An 8,378-nucleotide genomic window follows, 5' to 3' on the forward strand; every position below is an offset into this window, starting at 1 on the left:
TGAATAATTCAGCACTTACAGACATGAGAAACAATGTAGGCTTATCTTCACATGGATTAAGACAAGTCCTAAAGCTGATTTCACTATGACTGAAGCTCAACCTGGAGTTTACTTTTGACTCATGTTTTGGTTCTACACCATCATTAATCCAGATAAAACCACTATTTTCAAAATGCAAATATTAGCAATTATTTTAGGGGATCTCAGTGTTTCAGCAACCCAGAAATGGTTAACATGGTCTAGAGCCCTATCGCTCAAAGTACTGTCTGAGGACCAGCAACATCAGCACACATGGGAGCCTGTGAGAGAAGGGAAAACTAGTGACTTCCCAGGACTTACTGAATCAGAGTCTGCATTTTCACAAGATCCCCAGGTAATTCATATCTACCTCACAAATTTGAGAAGCTCTGATCTAAAGCACAGAAATTTCAGAAACTGCTCTGAATTTTATCTCCTAAAATCCTTCCAGCAAACATTTCTATGACATCACAGGAGCTCCAAGCCCATATATATTTCTTATTTCTTTTACTTCTGATCACTTTCCATGAGATCATAAATAGCCAATCATCCAAAGGGTTTCCAGGCTCCTTATACTGGAGCATAGTGGTTGAATGCATGTAAGGGTTTATTTTTTTTCACTAAACACACTTCTTACTTTTTTCCAACTTAAGTTGTACAAATCTTAGTATGGGAAGAAGAGAGAGTGCAGTTGGCAGAAAGAATGCGTTGGGATGAAGTGGAATGCATTACAGGTCAATATCTATTTCTCCCTAGTTCCACTTCATGGGTAATAATTTCAATTACTGGATGTATGATTTTAACCAATTTATGTTAACTAGATATTCACTCATGAGAAACAGATAAATCTCTGTAATTTAATAAATTACCTACAACTTTATTATTTGTATTTTCTTAATCGGAGATGGCTTGAGTGTGACATTTCCTCATGAGTAGAACAGGTGAGCAGAAGTCTTTCTTGCTGTGTTTCATTTTTGTTTTTCCTAAACAACCAGCAGCTGGTTCTGCATGGGGTGTGGAGCACGTTGGCTGGCGTGGAATCTCCCTGGGGCTACCCTGCCCTGTCTACCTCGATTATCCACTGGTCCTGATCCTGTCTGTTGTCTTCCAGGTCCCCCTCAGTGACTCTCCATCATCAGGCTACTCACTGTAATCATTCATCTCGTCCATATCCTGGATGACCTCATTGCCCTCTGAGTCTTCACTCTCCTCGTCTTAATTACCCTCCTCCTCCTTCTTATCATAGTGTTCTGAGGCTGGCTTGCCAAGAGATACCAAGTTGCTGTCTTTCTGTGTGATGCTCTGGAGCTAGGCTTAGTGCTGCTGTTCCCGCAGCTGCAGCTCTCTCCTCCACCCAGGATCCATTCAGATTCAACCAAAGTGTCTCAGGCACACGAGGCAAGAGCTAGGGCAATAAGGTAGACATGGCTCCTAAATAGTTGTTTGACCTTGGACGAGTCTCTTAACCCCTGAGAACCTCAGATTCATCATCACAGCAGGAAGCAGCAGGCTGCAGTGGTATCTTAGATTATGGCGTTTGCATGGTAGCAGGATGATAGCAAAGGTGAGGAATTTCCAGCTTCCTGCAGGAATGTGCAGTCTCAGCCCAGAGTTAAAGCACAAGGGAAAAGGCATGTGCATACGCTTTGATTCCACTCCCGGTTTTGTTACTGTTTGCAATCCTTTGCCAGCCATGTGGCCTTGGACAATCTTTTAGCCCATCTAAGGCTCTACTTCCTAGGCAGTGTGATGGGGAGAGGTATCTTCACTTATGTTCAGTGTCAGATATGTATCACATGTCTTTATACTCACATGTCACTCTTTCCTCCCAACAATTCTGTAAGACTAATTTTTAGCCTTAATATGAGAAAACTGAGGCTTAGAGAGATTAAAGAATTATCCCAAGATCCCATAGCTTACACATAGCTGAGAAGGAAGTCAAACTCAGGTCTGACTGACTCTAAGACCATGTAAAAGATCTTTTTTTTTTTCTTTACACCAATGCAGCCTACTGATATAGGATGTTGTGATATTCAAATGAATTTTTGTAAATTAAAGAACTCTTTAAAAAAGCAAAACATACAGAAAGATGTGATTGTAATACTTTAACTAACTTCATTTTTATTTTAGTAGGAAAGCAAAAAGTCTCAAGCCTTGTCCCAAAGATGCTGCCAGTCTGGCTGTGACAAAGCCTAATAAAACAGATAATGGATATACTATATCATATACATTTAGTTCATTGACCTAAGTATGTAGTAAGAGTGGCTGGGTTTGATTTTGTAAGAGATACAAAGATGAATAAAATAGGCTCCTTCCCTCAAGGAAAGAATATCATACTAGAGTAAAGGTGATACGTAAAGAGCTTGTTGCAGAGCGACGGGTGCGGAGGGCAAAGCGGGGAGATTCCTGCACAGACGATCGGTGCCGACCAGCACTCACCAACCCGAGAGGCTTGTCTGCTCACCCGCCGGGGCGGGCGGGGCTGCAAGCTGAGGCTCGGGTTTTGGTTTTGGACGGAGCTCAGGAGAGGACTGGGGTTGGCAGCTTGAACATAGCCTGAAGGGGTTAGTGCACCACGACTAGCCGGGAGGGAGTTCGGGGAAAAGCCTGCACCGGCCGAAGAGGCAAGAGACTTTTTCTTCCCTCTTTGTTTCCTGGTGCGCGAGGAGAGGGGCTTAAGAGCGCTGCTTAAAGGAACTCCAGAGACGGGCGCGAGCCGCGGCTGAGGGCGCGAGCCCCCGAGACGGGCGCGAGCCGCGGCGGGAAACGCGAACCCCAGAGACGGGCGCGAGCCGCGGCTAAAACCGCGGACCCCAGAGACGGGCGGGAGACGCTAGGGCTGCTGCTGCCGCCACCAGGGGGGCTGTGTGCGAGCACAGGTCACTCTCCGCGCCCCTCTTCCGTGGAGCCCGTGCAGCCCGCCACTGCCAGGTTCCCGGGATCCAGAGACAACTTCCCCGGGAGTACGCACGGCAGGTCTCAGGCCGGTGCAGCGTCACGCCGCCTCTGCCGCCGCAGGCCCGCCCCGCACGCAGTGCCCCTCCTTCCCCCATCCCCCAACCCCCGGCCTGAGTGAGCCGGAGGCCCCGAATCAGCGGCTCCTTTAACCCCGTCCTGTCTGAGCAAAAAACAGACGCCCTCCAGCGATCTGCGCGCAGGGGCAGGGCCGGGTACAAAGCTGAGCTCCTGTGAGCTGTGAGAGCAGGGAGGAGAGGGGGAGGTCTCTCCCGGCAGCCACGGAGGCAGCGGATTGAAGCTCCACAATCAACTTGATGTGCCCTGCATTGTGGAATACCTGAATAGACAAGGAATGATCCCAAATTGAAGAGGGGGAATTTAGGAACGAGATCTATGATTTTTTTCCCTTTTCCTCTTTTTGTGAATGTGTACGTGTATGCTTCTGTGTGAGATCCTGTCTGTATACTCTTGCTTCCACCATTTGTCCTAGGGCTCTATCCGTCCATGACTTTTTTTTAAAAATTCTTTTTCTTAATAATTAAGTTTAATTGTAATAACTTTATTATACTTTACCTTCGTTCTTTCTTTCTTTCCTTCCTTTCTTCCCTCCTTTAGACAACGAATCACCCCAAATTGAGGAGGTGGTCTCAGGGAGCAGGATTTATGATTTTTCCCCCTTTACCTCTTTTTGTGAAGGTGTATGTGTATGCTTCTGTGTAAGATTTTCTCTGTATAGCTTTGCTTCCAACATTTGTCCTAAGGTTCTATCCGTCCCTTTTTTTTTTTTTTTTCTAAATATTTTTTAATTCAATAACTATATTATACTTTATTTTATTTTTACTGTATCATCTTTCTTTCTGTCTTTTTTCCTTCTTTCCCTCCTTCCTTCCTTCCTCCCTCCCTCCCTCCCTCCTTTCTTTCCTTCTTTGCTTCTTTCTTCCTTCCTTCCTTTCCTCCTTTCCTTCTTTCTTTACTCATACTTCTACTAATTCTCCCTACTTTTTCTCCCTTTTATTCTGAGCTGTGTGGATGAAAGGCTCTTGGTGCTCCAGCCAGGAGTCAGGGCTCTGCCTCTGAGGTAGGAGAGCCAACTTCAGGACACTGGTCAACAAGAGACCTCCCAGCTCCACATAATATTAAACGGTGGAAATATCCCAGAGACCTCCATCTTAACACCAGCACCCAGCTTCACTCAACGACCAGCAAGCCACAGTGCTGGACAACCTATGCCAAACAACTAGCAAAACAGGAACACAACCCCACCCATTAGCAGAGAGGCTGCCTAAAATCATAATAAGGCCACAGACACCCCAAAACACACCACCAGACGTGAACCTGCCCACTAGAGAGACAAGATCCAGCCTCATCCAGCACAACACAGGCACTAGTCCCCTCCACCAGGAAGCCTACACAACCCACTGAAACAACCTTAGCCACTGGAGACAGACATCAAAAACAACGGGAACTACGAAAGTGCAGCCTGCAAAAAGGAGACCCCAAACACAGTAAGATAAGCAAAATGAGAAGACAGAAAAACACACAGCAGATGAAGGAGCAAGATAAAAACCCACCAGACCTAACAAATGAAGAGGAAATAGGCAATCTACCTGAAAAAGAATTCAGAATAATGATAGTAAGGATGATCCGAAATCTTGGAAGTAGAATGGACAAAATGCAAGAAACAGTTAACAAGGACCTACAAGAACTAAAGACGAAACAAGCAACGATGAACAATGCAATAAATGAAATTAAAATCACTCTAGATAGGATCAATAGCAGAATAACTGAGGCAGAAGAACGGATAAGTGACCTGGAAGATAAAGTAGTGGAAATAACTACTGCAGAGCAGAATAAAGAAAAAAGAATGAAAAGAACTGAGGACAGTCTCAGAGACCTCTGGGACAACATGAAACGCACCAACATTCGAATTGTAGGGGTTCCAGAAGAAGAAGAAAGAAAGAAAGGGACTGAGAAAATATTTGAAGAGATTATAGTTGAAAACTTCCCTAATATGGGAAAGGAAATAGTTAATCAAGTCGAGGAAGCACAGAGGGTCCCATACAGGATAAATACAAGGAGAAACACGCCAAGACACATATTAATCAAACTGTCAAAAATTAAATACAAAGAAAGCATATTAAAAGCAGCAAGGGAAAAACAACAAATAACACACAAGGGAATCCCCATAAGGTTAACAGCTGATCTCTCAGCAGAAACCCTACAAGCCAGAAGGGAGTGGCAGGACATACTGAAAGTGATGAAGGAGAAGAGCCTGCAACCAAGACTACTCTACCCAGCAAGGATCTCATTCACATTTGATGGAGAAATTAAAACCTTTACAGACAAGCAAAAGCTGAGAGAGTTCAGCACCACCAAACCAGCTTTACAACAAATGCTAAAGGAACTTCTCTAGACACGAAACACAAGAGAAGGAAATGACCTATAGTAGCGAACCCAAAACAATATATAAAATGGAAATAGGAACATACATATCGATAATTACCTTAAATGTAAATGGACTAAATGCTCCCACCAAAAGACACAGATTGGCTGAATGGATACAAAAACAAGACCCTTATATATGCTGTCTACAAGAGACCCACTTCAGAACTAGAGACACATACAGACTGAAAGTAAGGGGATGGAAAAAGATATTCCATGCAAATGGAAACCAAAAGAAAGCTGGAGTAGCAATTCTCATATCAGACAAAATAGACTTTAAAATAAGGACTATTAAAAGGGACAAAGAAGGACACTACATAATGATCAAGGGATCGATCCAAGAAGAAGATATAACAATTGTAAATATTTATGCACCCAACATAGGAGCACCTCAATACATAAGGCAAATACTAACAACCATAAAAGGGGAGATCAACAGTAACACATTCATAGTAGGGGACTTTAACACCCCACTTTCACCCATGGACAGATCATCCAAAATGAAAATAAATAAGGAAACACAAGCTTTAAATGATACATTAAACAAGATGGACTTAATTGATATTTATAGGACACTCCATCCAAAAACAACAGAATACACATTTTTCTCAAGTGCTCATGGAACATTCTCCAGGATAGATCATATCTTGGGTCACAAATCAAGCCTTGGTAAATTTAAGAAAACTGAAATTGTATCAAGTATCTTTTCCGACCACAACGCCATGAGACTAGATATCAATTACAGGAAAAGATCTTTAAAAAATACAAACACATGGAGGCTAAACAATACACTATTTAATAATGAAGTGATCACTGAAGAAATCAAAGAGGAAATAAAAAAATACCTAGAAACAAATGACAATGGAGACACAACGACCCAAAACCTATGGGATGCAGCAAAAGCAGTTCTAAGGGGGAAGTTTATAGCAATACAAGCCCACCTTAAGAAGCAGGAAACATCTCGAATAAACAACCTAACCTTGCACCTCAAGCAATTAGAGAAAGAAGAACAAAAAAACCCCAAAGCTAGCAGAAGGAAAGAAATCATAAAAATCAGATCAGAAATAAATGAAAAAGAAATGAAGGAAACAATAGCAAAGATCAATAAAACTAAAAGCTGGTTCTTTGAGAAGATAAACAAAATAGATAAACCACTAGCCAGACTCATCAAGAAAAAAAGGGAGAAGACTCAAATCAATAGAATTAGAAATGAAAAAGGAGAAGTAACAACTGACACTGCAGAAATAAAAAAAATCATGAGAGATTACTACAAGCAACTCTATGCCAATAAAATGGACAATCTGGAAGAAATGGACAAATTCTTAGAAATGCACAACCTGCCAAGACTGAATCAGGAAGAAATAGAAAATATGAACAGACCAATCACAAGCACTGAAATTGAAACTGTGATTAAAAACCTTCCAACAAATAAAAGCCCAGAACCAGATGGCTTCACAGGTGAATTCTATCAAACGTTTAGAGAAGAGCTAACACCTATCCTTCTCAAACTCTTCCAAAATATAGCAGAGGGAGGAACACTCCCAAATTCCTTCTACGAAGCCACCATCACCTTGATACCAAAACCAGACAAGGATGTCACAAAGAAAGAAAACTACAGGCCAATATCACTGATGAACATAGATGCAAAAATCCTCAACAAAATACTAGCAAACAGAATCCAACAGCCCATTAAAAGGATCATACACCATGATCAAGTGGGGTTTATTCCAGGAATGCAAGGATTCTTCAATATACGCAAATCTATCAATGTGATAAACCATATTAACAAATTGAAGGAGAAAAACCATATGATCATCTCAATAGATGCAGAGAAAGCTTTCGACAAAATTCAACACCCATTTATGATAAAAACCCTCCAGAAAGTAGGCATAGAGGGAACTTTCCTAAACATAATAAAAGCCATATATGACAAGCCCACAGCAAACATCATCCTCAATGGTGAAAAACTGAAAGCATTTCCACTAAGATCAGGAACAAGACAAGGTTGCCCACTCTCACCACTCTTATTCAACATAGTTTTGGAAGTTTTAGCCACAGCAATCAGAGAAGAAAAGGAAATAAAAGGAATCCAAATCGGAAAAGAAGAAGTAAAGCTGTCACTGTTTGCAGATGACATGATACTATACATAGAGAATCCTAAAGATGCTACCAGAAAACTACTAGAGCTAATCAATGAATTTGGTAAAGTAGCAGGATACAAAATTAATGCACAGAAATCTCTGGCATTCCTATATACTAATGATGAAAAATCTGAAAGTGAAATCAAGAAAACACTCCCATTTACCATTGCAACAAAAAGAATAAAATATCTAGGAATAAACCTACCTAAGGAGACGAAAGACCTGTATGCAGAAAATTATAAGACACTGATGAAAGAAATTAAAGATGATACAAATAGATGGAGAGATATACCATGTTCTTGGATGGGAAGAATCAACATTGTGAAAATGACTCTACTACCCAAAGCAATCTACAGATTCAATGCAATCCCTATCAAACTACCACTGGCATTTTTCACACAACTAGAACAAAAAATTTCACAATTTGTATGGAAACACAAAAGACCCCGAATAGCCAAAGCAATCTTGAGAACGAAAAAAGGAGCTGGAGGAATAAGGCTCCCTGACTTCAGACTATATTACAAAGCAACAGTAATCAAGACAGTATGGTACTGGCACAAAAACAGAAAGATAGATCAGTGGAACAGGATAGAAAGCCCAGAGATAAACCCACGCACATATGGACACCTTATCTTTGATAAAGGAGGCAGGAATGTACAGTGGAGAAAGGACAGCCTCTTCAATAAATGGTGCTGGGAAAACTGGACAGGTACATGTAAAAGTATGAGATTAGATCACTCCCTAACACCATACACAAAAATAAGCTCAAAATGGATTAAAGACCTCAATGTAAGGCCAGAAACTATCAAACTCTTAGAA

General features: G+C 41.6%; 1 pseudogene; it reads right to left on the reverse strand.

Annotated features, from left to right (window-relative positions):
- Window positions 1–1,069: 1,069 nt before the first annotated feature.
- LOC116752613 lies at window positions 1,070–1,447 on the reverse strand (annotated as a pseudogene).
- Between the last annotated feature and the right edge of the window lie 6,931 nt (window positions 1,448–8,378).

This window comes from Phocoena sinus, chromosome 4, assembly GCF_008692025.1.
Source record: "Phocoena sinus isolate mPhoSin1 chromosome 4, mPhoSin1.pri, whole genome shotgun sequence".
NCBI classification, from domain to species: Eukaryota; Metazoa; Chordata; class Mammalia; order Artiodactyla; family Phocoenidae; genus Phocoena; species Phocoena sinus.